The sequence below is a fragment of the Panulirus ornatus genome, chromosome 15 (assembly GCF_036320965.1).
Source record: "Panulirus ornatus isolate Po-2019 chromosome 15, ASM3632096v1, whole genome shotgun sequence".
Taxonomy (NCBI): Eukaryota; Metazoa; Arthropoda; class Malacostraca; order Decapoda; family Palinuridae; genus Panulirus; species Panulirus ornatus.
In genome coordinates, this window is record NC_092238.1 from 21,314,992 (window position 1) to 21,327,434 (window position 12,443).

Below are 12,443 nucleotides of genomic sequence, written 5' to 3' on the forward strand. Positions count from 1 at the left end.
AGAAGTGAGATACTGAGAGACGTACTAGACAGATGATGTACAACGGAACAGTGGCTGCCAGAAAGACCGCGAATAGAAAAAGAGGAGGGTTTAATTGAGAGGGAAAGGTCGTGGGAGGGGCCGATACTACTACTGCCTCTCATTGGTAGTAGAGTCAGGCGGAGACCAGGAATAATCTTAGCACCCCAGGATGCCGGGGACTAGGGTCGATATGTTTGTTGGGCTCTATCATTGTTATACTTAAAACGTTTGAGCAGACAGAAGGTGGCGCTTATGCGAAGAATGTAAGCGAGATTTGGGTAAGTGTATGGTGCTTGTAAGAAGATGGCAGGACTAGCCCGATAGTCACGTTTTGTTGACACACAAACTAAGACCGGCAATCCTACCATGGTGAGTTTAAGATGGTTCCGGGGACGACTTTAACGCCACTCAGTCATGACGCTAGCACCACCTTAGGCGGCTGCTGTCAACAGGTTACTATCTAATGGATTGCTCTAAGGGAACGGGATATTCCTGGAGTTAGCTGGGGTCATGGGAGGGGCCAACACAATTAAACCTGAGACCTCCCTCTGGCTGTAAGCAGAGTCGCACAAGAAAGCAACACTGTCATCCATTTGCAGTGATTAGGTAGTATGCAAAGAGGGAGTCATGCAAAATGGTATGGACTAGACTTAGAGAGAAGGAAGAGAAAGCCACATAAGATGAAATGCAGGAAGATAGCTGGAGTGGATATATACATCAGGTTGCGGAGAAAGAATTCTATCACAGAATTTCTGGGTGTCATACACGATAACTAAAGGGGCAGGAGCAGGAAGAGGTCAGGAAATCCAACCATTCTCGTATTCAAATGTCTAAAACTAGGAAACAGAAGGAGTCAAGTGAGGAGTTCTCATCTTCGTCGAAGGCTCAGACAAACAAAGACACATCCACTCACATACACATATATGTACATATATGCACTTACAAACACACACACACACACACACACACACACACACACACACACACACACACACACACACACACACACACACACACACACACACTCATACACACACACACACACACACACACACACACACACATACACACACACATATGTATATGTGTGAGGAAGTACCAAAAGAGATTGAGTCCAGAATGGCAAAAGGTACGAGCAAATGACGTAAGGGAAGTGGGGGAGGAATGGGATGTATTTAGAGAAGCAGCGATGGCTTGCGCAAAAGATGCTTGTGGCATGAGAATGGTGGGGGGTGGGCAGATTAGTGGTGGGATGAAGAAGTAAGATTGTTTATGAGAGAGGAGAGAAAGACGTTTGAACGATTTTTGCTAGGAAGTATTGTAAATGACTGGGAGATGTATAAAAGAAAGCGGCAGAAGGTCAAGAGAAAGATGCAAAAGGTGAAAAAGAGGGCAAATGAGAGTTGGGATGGGATAGCATCATTAAATTTTAGGGAGAATGAAAAGATGTTTTGGAAGGAGGTAAATAAAGTGTGTAAGACAAGAGAACAAATGGGAACATCGGTGAAGGGGCACATGGGGAGGTAATAACAAGTAGTGATGAAGTGAGAAGATGGAGAGAGTATTTTGAAGGTTTGTTGAATGTGTTTGATGATAGAGTGGCAGATATAGGGTGTTTTGGTCGGGGTGAAGTGCGAGGTGAGAGGGTCAGAGAGAATGGTCTGGTAAATAGAAAAAAGGTAGAGAAAGCTTTGCGGAAGATGAAAGCCGGCAAGGCAGCGGATTCTATTAAAAAAGGGGGTGACTGTTGTTGATTGGTTGGTAAGGATATTCATTATATGTAAGGATCATGATAAAGTTCCTAAGGACTGGCGGAATGCAAGCATAGTGTCATTGTACAAAGGCAAAGGGGATAAAAGTGAGTGTTCAAATTACACAGGTATAAGTTTGTTGAGTATTCCTGGGAAATTGTATGGGAGGGTATTGATTAAGAGGGTGAAGACATGTACAGAGCATCAGATTGGGGAAGAGAAGTGTGGTTTCAGAAGTGGTAGAGGATGTGTGGATCAGGTGTTTGCTTTGAAGAATGTATGTGAGAAATACTTAGAGAAACAGATGGATTTGTATGTAGCATTTATTGATCTGGAGAAGGCAAATGATAGGGCTGACAGATATACTTTGTGGAAGGTTTTAAGAGTATATGGTGTGGGAGGTAAGTTGCTAGAAGCAGTGAAAAGTTTATGCCAAGGAAGTAAGGTATGTGTACGAGTAGGAAGATAGGAAAGTGACTGGTTCCCAGTGAATGTCGGTTTGCGGTAGGGGTGTGTGATGTCGCCATTGTTGTTTAATTTGTTTATGGAAGGGGTTGTTAGGGAGGTAATGCAAGAGAGGGGCAATGGAGAGAGGGGAAAGTATGCAGTCTGTTGTGGATGAGAAGGCTTGGGAAGTGGGCCAGCTGTTGTTCGCTGATGATACATCGCTGGTGGCTGATTCGGGTGAGAAAGTGCAGAAGTTGATGACTGAGTTTGGTAAAGTGTGTGAAAGAAGAAAGTTGAGAGTAAATGTGAATAAGGATTTTGCTTGTTGAGGGACATGTTGATTGGGAGGTAAGTTTGAATGTAGAGAACTGGAGTAAGTGAAGAGTTTTAGATATCTGGGAGTAGACTTAGCAGCGGATTGAAGCATGGAAGCGGAAATGAATCACAGGGTGGGGAAGTGGTCGAAGGTTCTGGGAGCGTTGAAGAATGTGTGGAAGGCAAGAACGTTATCTTGGAGAGCAAAAATGGATATGTTTGATTGAATAGTTGCTCCAACAATGTTATATGGTTGCAAAGCATTGGCTATAGATAGGGTTGTGCAGAAGAGGGTGGATGTGTTGGAAATGAAATGTTTGAGGACAGTATGTGGTATGAGAGGTGGTTCGATCGAGTAAGTAATGAAAGGGTAAGAGAGATATGTGGTAATAAAAAGAATGTGGTTGAGAGAGCAGAGTAGGGTATGTTGAAATGGTTTGGATAGATGGCGAGAATGTGTGAGGAAAGATTGAGAAAGAGGATATACGTATCAGAGGTGGAGGGAAGAAGAAGCGGGAGACCAAGTTGGAGGTGGAAGGATGAAGTGAAAAAGATTATGAGCGATCGGGGCCTGAACATGCAGGAGGGTGAAAGGCGTGCAAGGAATAGAATGAATTGGAACGATGTGGTATATGGTATAACGGGGTCGACGTGCTGTCAGTGGGTTGAACCAGGTCATGTGAAGCGTCTGGGGTAGTAATCCATTGAAAGGTCTGTGGAGCTTGGATGTGGAAAGGGAGATGTGGTTTCGATGCACTGCACATAACAGCTAGAGACTGAGTGAAAACGAATGTGGCCTTCTTTGTCTTTTCCTGGAGCTACCTTGCTGGAAGTATGTGTGTGTGTGTGGGGGGGGGGGGGGGTAATTCTCTTTCATGTGAGGCGGGGTGGTGAAAGGAATGGATGAAGGCAGCAAGTATTAATACGTACATGTGTATATATGTATATGTCTGTGCAATGTATATTTATCTATTCGTTGAAATGTATATGTATGTATGTGTGCGTGTAAGGGCGTTTATGTATATACATGCGTATGTGAGTGGGTTGGGCCATTCCTTGTCTGTTTCCTTGCGCCACCTCGCTAACGAGGGAAACGGCGATTGAGTAGGATATATATATATATATGTATATATATATATATATATATATATATATATATATATATATATATATATATATATATATATATATATATATATATATATATCCTCAAACATCTCATTTCCAGCACATCCACCCTCCTGCGCACAACTCTATCCATAGCCCACGCCTCGCAACCATACAACATTGTTGGAACCACTATTCCTTCAAACATAACCATTTTTGCTTTCCGAGATAATGTTCTCGACTTCCACACATTCTTCAAGGCTCCCAGGATTTTCGCCCCCTCCCCCACCCTATGATTCACTTCCGCTTCCATGGTTCCATCCGCTGCCAGATCCACTCCCAGATATCTAAAACACTTTACTTCCTCAAGTTTTTCTCCATTCAAACTCACCTCCCAACTGACTTCACCCTCAACCCTACTGTACCTAATAACCTTGCTCTTATTCACATTTACTCTTAACTTTCTTCTTTCACACACTTTACCAAACTCAGTCACCAGCTTCTGCAGTTTCTCACATGAATCAGCCAACAGCGCTGTATCATCAGCGAACAACAACTGACTCACTTCCCAAGCTCTCTCCTCCACAACAGACTTCATACTTGCCCCTCTTTCCAAAACTCTTGCATTCACCTCCCTAACAACAGGATCCATAAACAAATTAAACAACCATGGAGACATCACACACCCCTGCCGCAAACCTACATTCACTGAGAACCAATCGCTTTCCTCTCTTCCTACACGTACACATGCCTTACATCCTCGATAAAAACTTTTCACTGCTTCTAACAACTTGCCTGTGTGGTGTAATGTGTGGTGTGAGGTGGTTTGATCGAGTAAGTAATGTAAGGGTAAGAGAGATGTGTGGAAATAAAAAGAGCGTGGTTGAGAGAGCATAAGAGGGTGTTTTGAAATGGTTTGGGCACATGGAGAGAATGAGTGAGGAAAGATTGACCAACAGGATATATGTGTCGGAGGTGGATGGAACGATGAGAAGTGGGAGACCAAATTGGAGGTGGAAAGATGGAGTGAAAAAGATTTTGAGTGATCGGGGCCTGAACATGCAGGAGGGTGAAAGGCGTGCAAGGAATAGAGTGAACTGGAACGATGTGGTATACCGGGGTCGACGTGCTCTCAGTGGATTGAATCAGGGCATGTGAAGCGTCTGGGGTAAACCATGGAAAGTTGTGTGGGGCCTGGATGTGGAAAGGGAGCTGGGGTTTCGGGCATTATTGCATGACAGCTAGAGACTGAGTGTGAACGAATAGGGCCTTTGTTGTCTTTTCCTAGCGCTACCTCGCACACATGAGGGGGGAGGGGGATGGTATTCCATGTGTGGCGAGGTGGCGATAGGAATGAATAAAGGCAGACAGTGTTAATTGTGTGCATGGGTATATATGTATGTGTCTGTGTGTGTATGTATATGTGTACATTGAGATGTATAGGTATGTATATTTGCGTGTGTGGACGTGTATGTATATACATGTGTATGGGGGTGGGTTGGGCCATTTCTTTCGTCTGTTTCCTTGCGCTATCTCGCAAACGCGGGAGACAGCGACAAAGCAAAATAAATAAATAATATATATATATATATATATATATATATATATATATATATATATATATATATATATATATTTTTTTTTTTTTTTTTTTTTTTTTATACTTTGTCGCTGTCTCCCGCGTTTGCGAGGTAGCGCAAGGAAACAGACGAAAGAAATGGCCCACCCCCCCCCCATACACATGTACATACACACGTCCACACACGCAACTATACATACCTACACAGCTTTCCATGGTTTACCCCAGACGCTTCACATGCCTTGCTTCAATCCACTGACAGCACGTCAACCCCTGTATACCACATGACTCCAATTCACTCTATTTCTTGCCCTCCTTTCACCCTCCTGCATGTTCAGGCCCCGATCACACAAAATCTTTTTCACTCCATCTTTCCACCTCCAATTTGGTCTCCCTCTTCTCCTCGTTCCCTCCACCTCCGACACATATATCCTCTTGGTCAATCTCTCCTCACTCATTCTCTCCATGTGCCCAAACCATTTCAAAACACCCTCTTCTGCTCTCTCAACCACGCTCTTTTTATTTCCACACATCTCTCTTACCCTTACGTTACTTACTCGATCAAACCACCTCACACCACACATTGTCCTCAAACATCTCATTTCCAGCACATCCATCCTCCTGCGCACATCTCTATCCATAGCCCACGCCTCGCAACCATACAACATTGTTGGAACCACTATTCCCTCAAACATACCCATTTTTGCTTTCCGAGATAATGTTCTCGACTTCCACACATTTTTCAAGGCTCCCGAAATTTTCGCCCCCTCCCCCACCCTATGATCCACTTCCGCTTCCATGGTTCCATCCGCTGACAGATCCACTCCCAGATATCTAAAACACTTCACTTCCTCCAGTTTTTCTCCATTCAAACTCACCTCCCAATTGACTTGACCCTCACCCCTACTGTACCTAATAACCTTGCTCTTATTCACATTTACTCTCAACTTTCTTCTTCCACACACTTTACCAAACTCAGTCACCAGCTTCTGCAGTTTCTCACATGAATCAGCCACCAGCGCTGTATCATCAGCGAACAACAACTGACTCACTTCCCAAGCTCTCTCATCCCCAACAGACTTCATACTTGCCCCTCTTTCCAGGACTCTTGCATTTACCTCCCTTACAACCCCATCCATAAACAAATTAAACAACCATGGAGACATCACACACCCCTGCCGCAAACCTACATTCACTGAGAACCAATCACTTTCCTCTCTTCCTACACGTACACATGCCTTACATCCTCGATAAAAACTTTTCACTGCTTCTAACAACTTTCCTCCCACACCATATATTCTTAATACCTTCCACAGAGCATCTCTATCAACTCTATCATATGCCTTCTCCAGATCCATAAATGCTACATACAAATCCATTTGCTTTTCTAAGTATTTCTCACATACATTCTTCAAAGCAAACACCTGATCCACACATCCTCTACCACTTCTGAAACCGCACTGCTCTTCCCCAATCTGATGCTCTGTACATGCCTTCACCCTCTCAATCAATACCCTCCCATATAATTTACCAGGAATACTCAACAAACTTATACCTCTGTAATTTGAGCACTCACTCTTATCCCCTTTGCCTTTGTACAATGGCACTATGCACGCATTCCGCCAATCCTCAGGCACCTCACCATGAGTCATACATACATTAAATAACCTTACCAACCAGTCAACAATACAGTCACCCCCTTTCTTAATAAATTCCACTGCAATACCATCCAAACCTGCTGCCTTGCCGGCTTTCATCTTCCGCAAAGCTTTTACTACCTCTTCTCTGTTTACCAAATCATTTTCCCTAACCCTCTCACTTTGCACACCACCTCGACCAAAACACCCTATGTCTGCCACTCTGTCATCAGACACATTCAACAAACCTTCAAAATACTCATTCCATCTCCTTCTCACATCACCGCTACTTGTTATCACCTCCCCATTTACGCCCTTCACTGAAGTTCCCATTTGCTCCCTTGTCTTGCGCACCCTATTTACCTCCTTCCAGAACATCTTTTTATTCTCCCTAAAATTTACTGATAGTCTCTCACCCCAACTCTCATTTGCCCTTTTTTTCACCTCTTGCACCTTTCTCTTGACCTCCTGTCTCTTTCTTTTATACTTCTCCCACTCAATTGCATTTTTTCCCTGCAAAAATCGTCCAAATGCCTCTCTCTTCTCTTTCACTAATACTCTTACTTCTTCATCCCACCACTCACTACCCTTTCTAAACAGCCCACCTCCCACTCTTCTCATGCCACAAGCATCTTTTGCGCAATCCATCACTGATTCCCTAAATACATCCCATTCCTCCCCCACTCCCCTTACTTCCATTGTTCTCACCTTTTTCCATTCTGTACACAGTCTCTCCTGGTACTTCCCCACACAGGTCTCCTTTCCAAGCTCACTTACTCTCACCACCTTCTTCACCCCAACATTCACTCCTCTTTTCTGAAAACCCATACTAATCTTCACCTTAGCCTCCACAAGATAATGATCAGACATCCCTCCAGTTGCACCTCTCAGCACATTAACATCCAAAAGTCTCTCTTTCGCACGCCTGTCAATTAACACGTAATCCAATAACGCTCTCTGGCCATCTCTCCTACTTACATAAGTATACTTATGTATATCTCGCTTTTTAAACCAGGTATTCCCAATCATCAGTCCTTTTTCAGCACATAAATCTACAAGCTCTTCACCATTTCCATTTACAACACTGAACACCCCATGCATACCAATTATTCCCTCAACTGCCACATTACTCACCTTTGCATTCAAATCACCCATCACTATAACCCGGTCTCGTGCATCAAAACCGCTAACACACTCATTTAGCTGCTCCCAAAACACTTGCCTCTCATGATCTTTCTTCTCATGCCCAGGTGCATATGCACCAATAATCACCCACCTCTCTCCATCAACTTTCAATTTTACCCATATTAATCGAGAATTTACTTTCTTACATTCTATCACATACTCCCACAACTCCTGTTTCAGGAGTATTGCTACTCCTTCCCTTGCTCTTGTCCTCTCACTAACCCCTGACTTCACTCCCCAGACATTTCCAAACCACTCTTCCCCTTTACCCTTGAGCTTCGTTTCACTCAGAGCCAAAACATCCAGGTTCCTTTCCTCAAACATACTACCTATCTCTCCTTTTTTCACATCTTGGTTACATCCACACACATTTAGGCACCCCACTCTGAGCCTTCGAGGAGGATGATCACTCCCCGCGTGACTCCTTCTTCTGTTTCCCATTTTAGAAAGTTAATACAAGGAGGGGAGGATTTCCGGCCCCCCGCTCCCGTCCCCTCTAGTCGCTTTCTACGACACGCGAGGAATACGTGGGAAGTATTCTTTCACCCCATCCCCAGGGATAATATACATATATATATACATATACACACACACACACACACACACACACATATGCACATACACACACACACACACACATACATATATATACATATGAAAAATGTAAGAAACAATTTAGAAAACAAACTTTTAGCTTGAAATGAATATATATATATATATATATATATATATTATCCCTGGGGATAGGGGAGAAAGAATACTTCCCACGTATTCCCTGCGTGTCGTAGAAGGCGACTAAAAGGGAAGGGAGCGGGGGGCTGGAAATCCTCCCCTCTCGTTTTTTTTTAATTTTCCAAAGGAAGGGACAGAGAAGGGGGCCAGGTGAGGATATTCTCTCAAAGGTCCAGTCCTCTGTTCTTAACGGTACGTCGCTAATGTGGGAAATGGCGAATAGTATGAATATATATATATATATATATATATATATATATATATATATATATATATATATATATATATATATATATATATAAAGTGATTGGTTCTCAGTGAATGTAGGTTTGCGGCAGGGGTGTGTGATGTCTCCATGGTTGTTTAATTTGTTTATGGATGGGGTTGTTAGGGAGGTGAATGCAAACGTTTTTGGAAAGAGGGGCAAGTATGAAGTCTGTTGGGGATGAGAGAGCTTGGGAAGTGAGTCAGTTGTTGTTCGCTGATGAAACAGCGCTGGTGGCTGATTCATGTGAGAAACTGCAGAAGCTGGTGACTAAGTTTGGTAAAGTGTGTGAAAGAAGAAAGTTAAGAGTAAATGTGAATAAGAGCAAGGTTATTAGGTACAGTAGGGTTGAGGGTCAAGTCAACTGGGAGGTGAGTTTGAATGGAAAAAAACTGGAGGAAGTGAAGTGTTTTAGATATCTGGGAGTGGATCTGGCAGCGGATGGAACCATGGAAGCGGAAGTGGATCATAGGGTGGGGGAGGGGGCGAAAATTCTGGGAGCCTTGAAGAATGTGTGGAAGTCGAGAACATTATCTCGGAAAGCAAAAATGGGTATGTTTGAAGGAATAGTGGTTCCAACAATGTTGTATGGTTGCGAGGCGTGGGCTATGGATAGAGTTGTGCGCAGGAGGATGGATGTGCTGGAAATGAGATGTTCGAGGACAATGTGTGGTGTGAGGTGGTTTGATCGAGTAAGTAACGTAAGGGTAAGAGAGATGTGTGGAAATAAAAAGAGCGTGGTTGAGAGAGCAGAAGAGGGTGTTTTGAAGTGGTTTGGGCACATGGAGAGAATGAGTGAGAAAAGATTGACCAAGAGGATATATGTGTCGGAGGTGGAGGGAACGAGGAGAAGAGGGAGACCAAATTGGAGGTGGAAAGATGGAGTGAAAAAGATTTTGTGTGATCGGGGCCTGAACATGCAGGAGGGTGAAAGGAGGGCAAGGAATAGAGTGAATTGGAGCGATGTGGTATACCAGGGTTGACGTGCTGTCAGTGGATTGAATCGGGGCATGTGAAGCGTCTGGGGTAAACCATGGAAAGCTGTGTAGGTATGTATATTTTGCGTGTGTGGACGTATGTATATACATGTGTATGGGGATGGGTTGGGCCATTTCTTTCGTCTGTTTCCTTGCGTTACCTCGCAAACGCGGGAGACAGCGACAAAGCCAAAAAAAAAAAAAAAAAAAAAAATATATATATATATATATATATATATATATATATATATATATATATATGCATATATATATATATATATATATATATATATATATATATATATATATATATATATATATATATATATATATATATACATATATATATATATATATATATATATATATATATATATATATATATATATATATATATATATATATATATATATATATATATATATATATATATATATATATATATATATATATATATATATATATATATATATATATATATATATATGTATATATATATATATATATATATATATATATATATATATATATATATATATATATATATATATATATATGTTGGGGCGAAGAGGGTGGTGAGAGTAAGTGAGCTTGGGAAGGAGACTTGTGTGAGGAAGTACCTGGAGAGACTGAATACAGAATGGAAAAAGGTGAGAACAATGGAAGTAAGGGGAGTGGGGGAGGAATGGGATGTATTTAGGGAATCAGTGATGGATTGCGCAAAAGATGCTTGTGGCATCAGAAGAGTGGGAGGTGGGTTGATTAGAAAGGGTAGTGAATGGTGGGATGAAGAAGTAAGATTATTAGTGAAAGAGAAGAGAGAGGCATTTGGACGATTTTTGCAGGGAAAAAATGCAATTGAGTGGTAGATGTATAAAAGAAAGAGACAGGAGGTCAAGAGAAAGGTGCAAGAGGTGAAAAAGAGTGCAAATGAGAGTTGGGGTGAGAGAGTATCATTGAATTTTAGGGAGAATAAAAAGATGTTCTGGAAGGAGGTAAATAAAGTGCGTAAGACAAGGGAGCAAATGGGAACTTCAGTGAAGGGCGCAAATGGGGAGGTGATAACAAGTAGTGGTGATGTGAGGAGATGGAGTGAGTATTTTGAAGGTTTGTTGAATGTGTTTGATGATAGAGTGGCAGATATAGGGTGTTTTGGTCGAGGTGGTGTGCAAAGTGAGAGGGTTAGGGAAAATGATTTGGTAAACAGAGAAGAGGTAGTAAAAGCTTTGCGGAAGATGAAAGCCGGCAAGGCAGCAGGTTTGGATGGTATTGCAGTGGAGTTTATTAGAAAAGGGGGTGACTGTATTATTGACTGGTTGGTAAGGTTATTTAATGTATATATGACTCATGGTGAGGTGCCTGAGGATTGGCGGAATGCGTGCATAGTGCCATTGTACAAAGGCAAAGGGGATAAGAGTGAGTGCTCAAATTACAGAGGTATAAGTTTGTTGAGTATTCCTGGTTAATTATATGGGAGGGTATTGATTGAGAGGGTGAAGGCATGTACAGAGCCTCAGATTGGGGAAGATCAGTGTGGTTTCAGAAGTGGTAGAGGATGTGTGGATCAGGTGTTTGCTTTGAAGAATGAATGTGAGAAATACTTAGAAAAGCAAATGAATTTGTATGTAGCATTTATGGATCTGGAGAAGGCATATGATAGAGTTGATAGAGATGCTCTGTGGAAGGTATTAAGAATATATAGTGTGGGAGGCAAGTTGTTAGAAGCATTGAAAAGTTTTTATCGAGGATGTAAGGCATGTGTACGTGTAGGAAGAGATGAAAGTGATTGGTTCTCAGTGAATGTAGGTTTGCGGCAGGGGTGTGTGATGTCTCCATGGTTGTTTAATTTGTTTATGGATGGGGTTGTTAGGGAGGTAAATGCAAGAGTTTTGGAAAGAGGGGCAAGTATGAAGTCTGTTGGGGATGAGAGAGCTTGGGAAGTGAGTCAGTTGTTGTTCGCTGATGATACAGCATTGGTGGCTGATTCATGTGAGAAACTGCAGAAGCTGGTGACTGAGTTTGGTAAAGTGTGTGAAAGAAGAAAGTTAAGAGTAAATGTGAATAAGAGCAAGGTTATTAGGTACAGTAGGGTTGAGGGTCAAGTCAATTGGGAGGTAAGTTTGAATGGAGAAAAACTGGAGGAATTAAAGTGTTTTAGATATCTTGGAGTGGATCTGGCAGCGGATGGAACCATGGAAGCGGAAGTGGATCATAGGGTGGGGGAGGGGGTGAAAAACCTGGGAGCCTTGAAGAATGTGTGGAAGTCGAGAACATTATCTCGGAAAGTAAAAATGGGTATGTTTGAAGGAATAGTGGTTCCAACAATGTTGTATGGTTGCGAGGCGTGGGCTATGGATAGGGTTGTGCGCAGGAGGATGATGTGCTGGAAATGAGATGTTTGAGGACAATGTGTGGTGTGAGGTGGTT